Source organism: Pipra filicauda, unplaced genomic scaffold (assembly GCF_003945595.2).
Source record: "Pipra filicauda isolate LSUMZ 115617 unplaced genomic scaffold, ASM394559v2 scaffold108_size2327098_pilon, whole genome shotgun sequence".
NCBI lineage: Eukaryota > Metazoa > Chordata > Aves > Passeriformes > Pipridae > Pipra > Pipra filicauda.
The window spans coordinates 2,264,509-2,279,025 of NW_024103529.1; the positions used below are offsets into that span (position 1 = coordinate 2,264,509).

At 39.9% G+C, this 14,517-nt stretch overlaps 2 long non-coding RNA genes across 3 annotated transcripts in view; one reads left to right on the top strand and one right to left on the bottom strand.

Moving 5' to 3' along the window:
* LOC113991778 overlaps window positions 1-14,517 on the top strand; it is a 95,170-nt gene that overhangs the window by 32,920 nt on the left and 47,733 nt on the right. The gene's annotated exons all lie outside the window — the stretch shown is intronic.
* On the bottom strand, window positions 4,594-7,805 carry LOC113991779. The gene is made up of 3 exons (XR_003542054.2): window positions 7,559-7,805; window positions 5,631-5,723; window positions 4,594-4,656 (listed from the first exon to the last, which is right to left on the bottom strand). It is a non-coding gene; the product is annotated as an uncharacterized LOC113991779 (long non-coding RNA).

Below are 14,517 nucleotides of genomic sequence, written 5' to 3' on the forward strand. Positions count from 1 at the left end.
GAAGCTGTTAATTACAGCATTTCCATGTTTTCTTCTGGCTTTCTTTCATTGTTAGCAAGAAGAGTTTGTGGGAAGCTCCACAGTTCTTTCTAGAAGCACTTTAGGATTTCCCTGGATATGGCTGATACCTTGATCAAGAATAGTCTTATCAGCTGGCAGGTATTTTCTAAAGAGGAAGAATCATTGTGGTACTGAATATAATCCTGTTGTTACAGTAATTTTAACAAAAGATTTCAGCAGACTCAGGAAATGTCTGTTGTGTAATGACCTGTACAATCAATGGCATTCTTTTCAAAATGTGAGCATCTGTTTCAGACCTGAAAAAATTTTTTGTTCTAAAGAAAAGAATAGATTTGTTGTTCAGAAATTCCACTTGGAAACAATAATAGGACTTTTCAAAATGAAGTGGCTTAAAAGAGTAAAAGGCGACGGACGGTCACCAGGTATGGGAATGTAATTATTTATTATTATGCAGGTGCTCTAATTTTTACAGAAAACATTAATAAAGATTGATGGACTCTACTGCATCTAATTACTGTGTCTAGTGATGCTGAAGATGGTGAGCTGACTCCAAACATAGCTGCCAGAAGTCAAAATTTATTTTTCTCTTTTCTGCTCTTTAATTCTCCTCACACCTGTCCAATAGAAATTTGCTTATTACACCTTCTGAATCCTAATTAGGAGTGGAGGGCAGTAGGCCCTGTGTGGCTATAAGTGAAGGCAGTTACTTGAAAGAATTGTCATTTTGGTTGTCATTTGGTTGCATAACAACTACATCTGAACTTGAGTCTTAGAAATTACAGACAGTGAATCGTTAGGATCTTACATCTTCAGTCTTCTAATGCAATAGGTACAAAATGTTTATTATTTACTAATGTCTACTTAGTTAAAACATCAGAAGCAAGTCAGCAATAAGAAGGCATGGGATGGAATGGCAGCTATTCATTCTTATATAAATGTACACCAGAAATCTCAGTTTGCTTTAAATCTTTATAATTTCTCCTGAAATAAGCACAAACCTGGAAGGACATTCAGTCTGGTTTGATTTTTGGTGTTGCTGTTTTTTTTCAATTGTTAACTTTTTATCTTATTAGAGAGGTGTGATTTAAGGAAAGGATGCACAATAAAGATGGAAAAGATTAAACAAAAAGTTGACAAGTTACTTTTTTTTCAAAATTATTTGACAAAAATTGCCCAATATGTAAACTTTTTTTTTTCACACACACAAAAAAAGAATTGTCAGGCTTCCAAATTACAGATGAAAAATTTGGGAAAATTTCATGAAAACCTGTTCTCAAATCTTTCTTTCTCACATTTTTCCTTTTTTTGGAAAATTTACCAACCTTTATACTTCTGTAACACATCCTGATAGGTTCAGTCTAGTTGGCCATCCCACAGCTCTGCCAGTACACAAACTAACATGCTCTTCCTCAAACCTTTCTAGATCAGAGCATTAAGTAGGGTGTTCCCCCTCTTCCCTCCTTCTTTTGTATAATCCTTTTTCAGTAGGACCTTTGCAGATTGTGGCAATTTAACAGAGTGCTATGCCTGGAGCTCTGAAGGCATTTTAAAGCTCCCACTTCTGAAGTATCCACATCTTAATTTGCTGGAGTGTGTGCTGCACTTTCAACTATGTCAGCAAACCAGAGAAAAGGTAAATACATTTAGAAATAGGCTTATTTTTTCTTGTCTAATTTTCATGGTAGGGGACATTGGGATCTGGAAGACTTGGTTCCTATTCCCCATGCTGCTCATCTTCTAATGGGAAATGTTGTTCAAAAATTAAGAATTGTATTTATTACCACTGTGATTTGATGTTTCTCTAGAGCCTGTAAGTCTATAAAAATGGGAGTGATACATTTCACCTGAAACACTGCATCTACTCAAGTACTTTTTTTTTCTTTTTAATTATGAAGTGGATTGTTATTCATGATGGTCCTTGCCAAATTTCTAATCACCTGGAGAGGCAGAGCAGTTTTTTGCAGATTGACCCTCCTGGAGATGTAAGTTACTTCTGCTTTGGCTCTTCATTTGCTCCAGGGAATTCTTTTCCATTTTAGAAACAAAGAGTTTATGGACTGATTTTCTCATTTCCCTAATAAATTGAAAGCTTTTGAAAAGTACAGTCTTAATGCCAACTTGAAGAGGATTTGGGTTAGATTTTGTGCTTTTCTCTTCAGGGAACAATGCGATGCATGAAAAAATTGGTAACATAAATTGAGAGCAACTTTTAAACTTTGCAGGATTGTAAGACTTTGCATCTATGTACATAGAGCAGCAAAGTCTGAGGACACTTTGGGAATGCAGTCTCTGCTTTCTAACTTCTTCAGGCAAATATGTTTGCACTAAGTACATAGCTGCAGAAATAATTACTATTCACAGAGTGAAGTTTGAAAAATGATTATGTGGTAATGAAAAGAAAGCAGTAGAAAAAAGCCTGCCATTGCTGATGACAGGCAAATGAACAACATTTGGAAATGGCACTCCAAAAGAATTTTGGATTACTGTTCTTTAATTCTTGATTGTGATAGCAAACACTTAAAAAAAGCACCCTGCCTTTTTATAATCAAGACTTGTTGTGCTTGAAGGACTTCTTGATTCAGGAGTTGTGCATAGGGACATGGAGGAAAACACAGCAGAAATAACAAACATTTAAATTATCCAAAGCCTCATATAAGAGCTTGTCCGTATGCAGCAGTTCTTAAAAGCAAAACTGAAGCCTTATGAATCTTATTAACATGAGTTTCTTTAATCTCATTTCCATTGCTTAGTAGTACGTGATGTTGCATAGTTCATGAAACAAGTGAGACTTTGTACTGATTTTCTGAAATCTACTGTAAAACACACCTTAATATTCTAGTTTCTTTGTTCCTAATTGCTTTTTTGCCCTTCCAGTTACTCCTGAGACCGAGCAAATAATACTAACCTAAAGTAACTTTCCAGTTAACTTAAATTGTCTTGCCACTTTAAATAGTCTTACCCCTTTATTCCTGCTAAAACAGTCTTCATTGTTGGCAGCTCATCAAAGAAATTATGCCTCTTTGAGAACAAATCAGATAAGTTGTAAGTTCACTGAGTGTAAAGAATCCAGCTTTCATGCATGTAAATGCTTCTCCTTTGAGCATTTAATGATAATGATAAAGAAAATCCAAGAAAATGAAAGATGGGGAGGCTCTAGTTTCACTTTTCTGAAAGTTTTTTGAGTTTTCTCTATCAGAGTTCTATTTTAAATGTTATTCTTTGATTACAGGTCTGATCTGGCCTAAGGTCTAGCAGTGAAGGATCTTAGCTTGAAGGAGGCTGTGTTTTTTACTGAGGATCAGAGCTAAAGCTGCTGCAGGTTCTCCTCACGTTGCCTCAGTGCCTGTCTGTTCACACCACATGGCCCAGCATTTGGTTTATGCTACCTTGGCTAAATAAACCCCTGGGATTTACAGTATGGCTTCAGAAAACAAGAATTATATGTGAGATATTTGCTTTAAATGTTTGCACGTTCCGGTTTTTAAAATACTACATTTGAGGATGTATTTGCTCACTGGCAAGTCCATGTTTTGTTTCTTCTTGTGGGACAGGGGCTGGTTTCAGTGGAGGCACAAACCCCTCTAGACTGACTCTTTAAAAAGGTGTTCAGTTCCCTCTTGCTGACAGTAAGGATCATAGTAGGTGTCTAAATGGTTGTTATAAGCTGCAGTGTAATGAGAATTTTGGGTTCCTTGCTAAGTGGAATAATTTATATTCACTGTCACTGTGGATGTGCCTTCAAGGTGACAGATTCATGCCTTCATGCATTACAAACCTGCATCATGCCAAAAAAGGGATATGTTTAACAGAATAGTTATTCATATGAGAAATTCATTTGGATGTCTTTTATCTTGCTACAAACCCTCAAGTTGGAAAAGGATGCAAAGCTTGCTGTTGAATCTGAGGGTAATTTGGCTTTGAGTGTAGAATTAGGCCTAATATATTGTTCAGTTTTGGGTCCTAAACAAAATTAGAATTCTGGGATACATAGGCTATCAAATAAGTGGATGTGTTTCCTGCCAGTTCATCATCAGAAATGGGCAGCAACTGCTTCAAAGGGTTACCTGTTTCTAGTGTTGGAGAGTGTTTTCTGAAACAGGAGAGTAACAGACATATGAGTCTCCTTCATTCTGAAATCTGAAACTGCTAACTGAGGGACTGAGAAATAAGGAGAACAACCTGAGCTCTTGAGGACTGACGTGGGTTTTTGGCTCATCAATAACCATGTCTGGGAGGTAGAGGTGGCAGTCACCTGAGTTTATGCCTCTGTCAAAGAGCTTGGGGGGGGAAAGGGGGCTGGGCTTTTGTTGTTTCTTTCTTTATTAGCAAAATATAGGAGCTGACTTGCTGTGGGGCAGGCTGGTGCCTCGCTTGTTCAACCTGAAGAAAATAAGGAAAAAAGAAAGGATGGAGAGTTGAAAGTAATGGAAACAGGGAGAGAGACAGGGAGGAAGTGTGGTTTTGAGTGAGACAGGAATAATGTTAATAAGAATACATGAGATCTTTATGTCAATGTAAAGAGTACTTAGAAAGACCAGGGTGTGTGGCATACAGAGTTCTTTTCTTTGTTTTGGCTTTGTTTATTTTTGATAAAGCATTTCGCTTCCAGTAACAAGTCAAATTCTCCAAGGAGACCTGTAACAGGAATAGAACAAGCGAAAAATTAAAACCTGGTCCCAGAGGAATATAGCTTCCATTTCACTCCTCAGGGAATAGCAAGGGGGAATACACTGTGCTTGGGGTAGGATGAGTTGTCTTCTGTGTTTGCCATGATGTACAACAGCTGAAAAAAGCAGTCTTGTTCACTGACTTTTGAGGCAAGGCAATAGGTTTGCAAATGCCAGCCACAAGAACCTCTCCATTAGTAAAAACTATCTCTGCAGAACAACTTGCCCTTTTAGAAAGTGATCCTGGGGTTTATTTGTTTTTATTTTAACAGCCCTCCCTCTGCTTCCTAGAACCAAAGTGTTAAGAAATAATAAAATATTAATGCTAAATATAAACAGAAGGCACATTCACCAACCCAACTAAAGGTTTACTGAGCTTGTGCTTGTTTTTGAGAACCTGTGACGTCCTAAATATTTAAATTGAAAGAGATTAAGGGAAATGTGGAAAAATTGCTGTTTGACATGATCAAAAAATGCCATTGATCCACAAGTAACATGCTTAAACCCTCAAGGGGAAAGCAGGAGAAAAGCGAAAAGAGAGAGAAAAACTATGGTTATATCTTTAATTTTGTATTTTGAAAGTTAGAGCTTGTTCAGTCTTTCAGGGGTTTCTGGGTGTTTTTGAGCTAATTAAAAAAGCTTATAGCCATAGTAAATTTACAAAATGTTCAAGTTGAAAATTAAATTGACTGTTTTGAAAACAATTACATTCAGAGGGTAGAGTTCTTTTTACCTCTGACTTCTTTCCTCTCTTTTTCCTCTGGCAAGGGCACACAAAACATGCACTCTGTCAGCTTAGGGTAGTGGAAAGGATTTTTAAAATTCAAACAGCTTTTTGTTGAAAAGTTCTGGTTTTGAAAGGAATACCTTTGCGGAGTTAAATTTATCCTAACTTTAATGGCTCTATGTAATTACAGTATGTTCTCTGTTATTTTACCTTACCTAATTTTAGGTGAAGTGTCTTCATGGCCCTGGAGAGGACATTTCACAGTCTCAGTGTGCAAGCCTACACTTAAACATATTCTGTACTTGCACCTAAAAAGACAAAAAACCGAAACAAGCAAAGAAAGTGTAGCTGCTGCAAGTTTAAGATTGACAACTAGTTGGTTTCTGTCACCTTTTTTTTTTTCACTGCCAGTGTAGGAAGCAAATAACTATTTCAATAGCAGCATTTACCACATTGCCTCAAGGAACAGAGGCTGAGAAGTCTCTGTGCTATAGGCCAGTGAAGACTGTGATAGTGACACAGTAATTTATATGTGCCTTTTCTTTCTTTTGGCTTAGAACATAGCACTTTTAAAATTGTATTAAGCTTATCCAAGCTGAAGGTGAAACAAAGGCATCTGTTCTCTAAAATTGGTACTGATTTTAACTAAATTATTTTTCTTTCACACCATTGGTTTGTTGGTCTGTGTGTAAATAAAAGATAATTTTATAAGATTGTCTGGATAACAGAATTCATTTTCTGTTTTCTACTGTGGTACCATAATAGCAAGCTGGACTGAGATTCCCTCTCCCCCCAAATTTCTCCTTCCACCTGACCTTTGTGATTATCATATTACCTGGAGGACAGCAGGTTTTGTTAGTCAGATGCCATTTTAATAAATGTGAGTGAGAGAGTAAAGGCATTTGGTTCGTATGGAGATAAACAGCATACCAATCATGTTTCACTCCAGTGATTTTAAATCAGTTAGACAGCCTGTTCTTGTCAGCCCATATCCTGCAGTGTCTCAAAACAAAATGTCATTTGTGAAAATGGTGTTAAACAGTCATTTTTCTATGCGTGCACCAGTGCCCCACTTATGTGTGGGGCTGGTCAGTGGAACTGACCTCCAATAAAAACATTTCTGATGCTACTATTATACATTGAAAAAAAACCTTCCTGCATTGCATCCAGCAGAGACCTACTACCATCCAGAAGGAAATGCAAGCATTTCCATTCTTCCTGTAACCTCCAAGGACCATGTGTGCAACATCTTGTGCTGATGAGTAGGTTTTTTACAAAATGGGTTTGTAGAATTATACTTTGTGCTTGTCTTAAAGCCTTTGCTCCCAGTGTCCAGTGGGTACATAATCTGTGTCTCTCTTGCTTTTTGTTTTAGTCCTATGCACAGTGCTTTTAGTGAAAAGCTTTGTCATAGGAAGATATGCCTTCCAAGAGCTCAGAAAAACAGGAAAAGATGAATCAAGGAGTGTTATATTAAAAGAATAGTTTTCAAGTAAATATTTTTAGTTATGAGTATCTCTCTCATGATTTTAGAATGCATATATGTAGTTTGTAATTTCTTATCTGAGGGTCCTTGAAATTCCCATTTTAAAGTTATTCTAAAGTACTTTGATTTATGGATAATCATCAGATTTCATGACTTAGGAGGAAAATCAGTAACGACATTCAAATCAAAGACAAAATTACTGAGGTGAGAATAAGTTAAAATATGTTATAAGGTCCTGGATACTACCAAACTCTATCACATCATTTAGTGAAATATTCTGTGGCTAGTAACTCTGGAGAGAATTCAGTTAAAAATGACTAACCATTTTGGACTGATAGGATTTTTTTTATTGTTAATTAATCAGATAATGGGTTCCTTTTGTCACTCTGCATCTTATGTAAGATATAGGAAATATACCTTCTACACAGAGCCAAGAGTTTATTTTCTAATCTGTGCTGCAGTTTCATTCTAGGTTTGTAGGTAGTTTGTTTCACATAAAATAGTTTCATGTCAAGGTTCTTAATTGCAGAAATATACCAAAAATATTGTACTCATAGGCATTGCACCACACAACTGCACAAATCTGAGCTCCAGTGGATGGAGGGAACAGTAACCTGGTTGTTACCTGCTGAGTAGCAGCAGGATTTTTTCTTTTACCTGCTGGGTAACAGCAGACTTATCTTGCTCTGCAAGATAAATCAAAGCTTCATGCTGGCCAAGACTCAGCCAGGCAAGACTGAAGGCCTTACAGAGTTCATACCAATCCTGCGGCCTGCCACTGGTTATGGCAGTACCATAACCAGTTTGTTAGTCAGTACTTCCTCCTGCGTGGGCATGGGGCAACCCCCACCTGCTGGAACCTCCCCCTTGCACGGGGCTGCCCCCTTCCCAGGCGGCCTCCGGCGGTCCCCAACCCTGGGCGTGGAAAGGAGTGGGAGAGGGGGAGCTGCGCGGGCGTGAACTGTGCCCTCATGGGAGATGAGAGGGGGAGCCTCAGAGCACACAAAGGAGAAGGACAACTCTAAACTCGGGCAGATGGAGCTCATTTAGTCCTGTAAGGCCATCCATCTAAGAGAAGGTCACTCTAATTAAACTTAACGTCCTGAGGACCTCGCTGCCACCGTCCAAGCTCGCTCGGCCCTGGCAGATGAACCTCAGGATTAAAGGATGGGTTCAGTTCCATGCATGCTGTGTCTCACCTAAAAAATCCACTGCACAGGCTTGAAGGCCTTACCCACATTTGCAAAGCCAGGCGAGGGTCGAAATGGCCATCTTCTACAAGTGCAGTCACACAAAGATCAAAAGACAAAGGCATATATACCTGCCTCCAAAGGTGCACCCAAATGAACTCTAGCATGCTTCCCAAATCTTCGTTCACAAAGCCTAGCCATGATGACTTCTTCCTGCAGTTCTGTAATTCTGCCTCTTTGAATTTGTTCTTCAAGCTGCTTGTTATCTTCATAGAATCACATTTGTGCTTGGGATTGCCTCATCCCAGGTGCAGGACCTTGCACTTGGCCTTATTGAACCTGATGAGACTCCTCTGGGCCCACTTCTCGAACTTGTCCAGGTCCCTCTGAATGGCATCCCGTCCTTCAGGGCTGTCAGCCTCATCACTTGTCTTGGTGTCATCTTTATAGTTCTGTATTCCCTGAATTATGTCTAAGCTTCTGGATTTACTGAAAATTCATCTAGATGAGTTTGGACTTCATTTTTACTGTGCATGTTTTCTCTCACTCAGTTTTATAGCAGAGCCCTTTCTCTGTAGTGGGCCATTGAATAAGGCAAGTTTGTATCCTGTTAATAATTATATTCAATCAGCATGGCTCAGATGTGAATGAACTGATGACCCGGTTCCATGGTGGTTCCTGAACCCTGTTGCACCTCTGGGACTCAGCTGGCAGTGGCGAGTGGGGTTTAGAATCGAATTTCTTTTGTAGTCTTCAGCAATGGGTGCTAGCATGGATCTTTAACATAATTTATTTTTTTCACCTTTTCAACATTTTTTCAAGTCTTGTGCAGCGTTACTGAATTTTGCAGTTCTGATGTTTTCCTTATTGGGGTATTTTATATTTCCAGATGTATTCTTCACCCTCCTTGCAGCTTATCTTTTGTGTTTCAGTGAAACCATGCTTATAGTGCCGTGTGGTGAATAATGCGTACCTTTCTTTTTAACCCTTTGTCTCTTGTTTCTTCTGGCACTTTCTCTCTTCCCTTTGCTCACTTACATTCATACTTTCCTCATACAAGTTCTAACATTTCTGTTGCAACACGCCTTCTGAAAATGTTCTTTTAACAGGCCTCTCCTTGCCCTTGATCCATGCAGAGATTGTGTCCACGTCAAAAGAATCAAACTGACCCAAAAGTGTTCAAATGAACTTTGTTAAATCCATTAGTCTGTGTGTTAACACAGAGCTCAGTCAGGGTTTAGCTACACGACTCCCTTCTGTCCTCAGCAAACACATGCAGTTGGTTCCTGCAGTGCCCTCAGTGCCCTTAATCTGATTTGAATTACTGGTAGTGGAAAGGGCTGAGTGTCTATTAGGAGTCACACGAATGTTTGAAAGCAGCTTCTAGAACTTAATTTGTCTTCAGATTATTTTGGTATGTTACCTGGACTGGCAACAATCTGCTAAATTATTCCAGGGAAAACAAAATAGTCGGGAGAACCCCAAACTTCTGTTGATTAGAATTCCAGTTGCCTTTGTGCATACTTACCATGGCAAACAAACACAGCTATGGCAATATAGGGGGCTTTATTTTAAACCTTGTCTGATATTTGTGGCACATTCCTGTCGGTAGGGGTTCACCGTCATTACTGTGACCTTATAGATGGCACGACAAAGGACAGTGCTTAAGAGTGAAGTTGTGCATACCTTTGGTGTCTGACTGGTTCAGCCTGCAAACTTCAGAAGCTGAAGTTATGTTCAAAAGAACATGTCCTGCTGGTACCATTTGTGTTGATTTTTAGTGATGTTTTCACATAAGAATTCTGAGATAAAATTGTCTAACGTCTGTGAGGAGCCCTTGTAAAACAGTGATATGTAAGAAAATGTTTTATTTTTGTCTCTTGCTTTTTAGATAGAACAGGGTAGGACTTCCTCTGAGAAGAATTCTGGACAGAGAGATACATAAATCATCTTTTCCTGTCTCTTATGAAACCTTGCTTGATGATAAGGAACATACTAGTTTAAAAGTGGAATGAATTTTATTCCTCTGATAGCAATGTCTTGATAAAAAGAAAATGGGAAATCTCACCCCACTGAAGTGGGGAAGCCACTGACAGCGTCCAGACTGAGTATTGATGCAAAAGTCGTAGGAGTCCTGACCACCTCTTAAAAGTTTTCTGGTTTTCTGTAAGCCCTACTATGTCCACAAATCATCACTTAAAGAGAGAAATATAATTTGAAAAAGCAGTGTCAAGTATCAGCTTGGGATAATGGATCTGCAGATTTTTTATAATGGTTGTAGGGCTTATTTTGCACTGTAGAATCAGAGAACCATAGAATTGTTAGAGTTGGAAGGAACCTTAAACATCATCTACTTCCAACCCCACTGCCATGGGCAGGGAACCTTCCATGAGACAAGGTTTTTCAAAACCCCACCCAGTCTGGCCTTGGACACTTCCCAGGGGTGGTTAGTCCACAACCTCTCTGGGCAACGTGTACCATTGCCTCACCACCCTCACAGGGAAGAACTTCTTCCTAATACCTAATCTAAATCTAGTCTCCTTTATCTTAAAGCTGTTACCCCCTGTCTTGTCACTCCATGCCCTTGTGAAAAGTCCCTCTTCAGCGTTCTTTTAAGACCCCTTTAGGTACCACAAGGCAGCATTAAGGTCTCTATGGAGCCTTCTCCTGGCTGAACAGTCTCAGCTCTCAGTTTTTCTTCACAGGTGAGGTGCTCCAGCCCTCTGATCAACTAGACCTGTTCCGACAGGTCAACGTCTTCCTTGTGTTGGGGACCCCAGAGCTGGAATTGTAATGTATGTGGACACTACTGTGGTGAAAAAGGTATGCAGAAAGTGCTGGTAGCCCTTTCAGCTTTCTGAGAGAGGTAATAACATGGTTACACTTCAGTTTTTTGTATATTTGTATATCCACTGAGAACTGGGAAGATGTCACATTACATGCCTGATCACTCAGGTTAAAAGATGAGAAGAGGCTATGTGGCTCATGCCTGATAGCAGGCATTGCCCTTTCTGCTGTCTGTGTTTGATATGCTTGGCTAGATCATTAAGGTTAGAAAAGATGTCACAGAGTGCTGGAATATTTTCAAAATTTTCCATGCTAGAAATGTGTGATATATTAAATCTGATACTTGTCACAACTCTTTTTTTTACATTTCATCCTGCTACTTGTTGCTATCACCAGCACTGTAATACTTCCATTCCTTTGTTAGAACAGACATGTTGTTGTTTTGCGTCTTGGCGCTTGCATATCTCTTTGCAAACAGGCCCTTAAATGAAAAGATCCTTTGGAAAGTAACTCTTATCAGAACAAAGCTGTAAAGTAATTTATACTTCCCAAACACTTGGAAAGCACTATCATATGTTCCTCATCGTTTGGGGAAGTTGACTGTTTAGCTGTCAAAGTCATTCTCTTATGAGCAACAGTTGTGACAATTGTTGTATTGCTTATCTTGGGACTCTTTTATGCCAGTCATTATTATTGTGACTTTGCTCCATGGGACCAGACTCAATACAGTGGATCTTCTCCTCCCCACTGTCATCCATTTCTCTCTCAATTTCCTGCTGTCTTTTTTCTGTTGTGCCAGAATGTGTGAGGAGGTGGGGTTGGAGACATTCCAGTTTTGTCAGTAGGAGCAGGTAAAAATGTTCAACTTCTGCGTACAAGGAGAGATCCTCTGGGTCCAGTTCCTGTTCGTCAGCACTGAGAGAGTGATTGCACGCTCATTAATACCAGATCAGTGCACTGTGGATTGCCAAGCAGTGGGAAATTGGTCTGGGTAAGGTGGTGGGCCTGTGTCTGTGATTCTGCTGAATTCACTGATCGCACAATTTGGCTCTTCTATGGCTTTTTGGCAGCTGTAGGAGGGCAGGCAACACTTGATTCAGAATGTAGCCTGCAAATGTAGTTAACCACTGATACTCTTTTTAACAATTCTCAATTACAGCTATGCTTAGTGCCTGAAAAATGCATGGAGACTGACAGGTCTGGTACCCTTCATCCAGGGGTTGGGAGTCTGAGAGCTGAACTTTTAATGAAACGGAGACATGATCTCAGCTGTTGCTGAACTCTGCTGTTTATGGAAGTTTTGTTTCTGCATTTGGTGGCTATGCAGTTAGATCAGCACAGCTTTGAAAAATTCAGTCCTGGCCATTTTCATGGCAGCTGTGCTCTCCACAGGGGTCACTAATGCATCTGACTGCAAGGGGAGCAGAAGCATTTCCCTGGGGATGCACTTGTCATTGACAGTGGAAGGCAACAATTAGGTCTGTGTTTGGACACTTCTAAATGTTGAGCAGCTGAGATTAGCTGTGGAAAAATTGTGTCATGGACCCCTCGGGTGCCTGGTCTGCAGAGTTTGGATGTCTTTTGTGGCACTTCCTGTGAAAAAGTGGGCACAGGCTAAAGCATCTTTTTGTTTTGGAGGAGTCAGGTTCAGCCCCTGGTCTGTTGGCCGAGATGCCAGTGTCACACAGATGCTGATTGTTTCCTTCTCCATTTACAAGGGTAAGGAGATGCATAATGGTGGCTTTTAAGCTAAGCTGTGGCCATGTTGTATGATTGGTGCCTGGCTTTTTAAATGGGATGGTAACATCACATGGCTCCACTGGAAGCTCTGAGAGGAAACTCGCAGCTCTTATGATCCCATCATCTGTTGAATAATCGTGGTTATGATAGAGTTATGAATGGATAATTGACTCCTGATATTAACAGCTAAATGAGTGAACCTAGAGTTATGAAATACGGGCTTAAATTTGTGAAGAAACAGTAAAGGGGTCCTATCACTTCTCCTGATGTGTCCATTGTATCCACTGCTAGTAACAAGCCACAGACTGAAGTCTTCTTTAGCTTTAAGAGTTCAGTTAGGCCAACATTAAATTCTTGGCTCTTACCGTGAGGTGTATTTCTTTGGCCCACATAGATGGCATGAGTTCATTGAGTTGGTGGAGAAAGGAGTGCAAGCCATTCTGAGGGTCTTCATGGCACACTGGGTCATCACTGAGCACCAGATAATGTGTGTGTCTGTAAATCTGACATGTCACTTACAATGTAGATTTTTGGGCAACTTAAATGATAAGGGATCATAGGAAAAACACAGAGAAGGGAAAATGTGGCCTTTGCTTTGTGGTCTTTATCTATCTGGAACTTTCCTGAGGCAAATTTGGAGTTTGTTCGGTGTCAGCTTGTGCGATGTGATCTGACAGAGACTGATAAAATTATGTGAGAGGCTGAGCAAGGTGGAGCCCAATAGAAGCCCAGCCTTAGCTGATAGTAGTTTAAAATGTTCTCATTGTAGTCCTAGTTGAACAGAGGTCTTTGTCCCTGCATCTCTTCCTCAAGATAGTTGGATCCGAAATTTTATTTTTATTTTTACTTTCAGCAGACTTTTCTGCAAAGTTGGATAAAGGACAGAAAAGCCAGGAGCACTTATAAGAGAAAGGTCAAAAACCGGTTTGACGTCTTTTTATGGTTATGACTGTGCAAGAGTCTGAAAGCTTGTTCATGCGTCTCACTAAATGGTCACTTCCTTGTTTTTCATAGAAAAAGATGACCCACTTAAGTGATGTGAGTTATAGAGTGGTGTACTGACTCTTAAAATCCAACTTCTTTCAGGACTGTCCTGGATACTGTCCGTGAGTTTGCAAAGCTGGAAGGAAAAGCACAGCCACTGTCTTATGAAGAAATCAGATGTGCAGGGGAATGCTGGCAGAGACAGAACAAAGAACTTTAGAGCTAAAGGACAAAAAACCAAGAGAAAATGAGATGGAGCATGTAATTTAAGATTAGTTTTGCAGTGAAATAATGAGTTAAAAGTGCTGTGCAGTATCAAAAAACATGAGCAACTCCACTATGAGCTTGTGGAGCTGAGGTGGGAAAGTTTTGAGTGCAGCACTAAGGCAATGTAATGTTTAACCCTAGCTGTTACTAGAGGACCTTCCAAAACTGGTGGTGGGGTGGACAGGGACCTATGGGTTGACCTAGTTCAACCCCATTCTTCACCCGGAGGAGCAGAGGTTCACAAGTTCCAGTGCTCTTGTTCACGAGATACTGGGATTCTTCAAAGAGAATTTTGGAGCACTCTTTGCTGCTGGATAAGGGAGAATATTGGAGCACCCTTTGCGGCTGGAATAAGGGAAGGAGAGGAAATGCAAAATGAGAGACATACAAAGTTGTTACCAGGCTACTGAGCTGACCCCAAAACTTTAAACAGGCTTGGTTGCAAAATTGGGCCCTTTAGATAAAAATATGTAATCTGAGTGGCTTCTTAAATAAGAAAGAAGTATTTGCCTTGCCATAGCTGAATGAGAAAATGCTGTCCAAGCTTCCCCTACAGCCTCTCGGCAGGTGGCTAGAAAAGCCTGTGGCCACAAGTCATCATTCTGAGGAGGTGCATTGGCTTCTGGAAGCTTTAAAAGTAGTATTAAA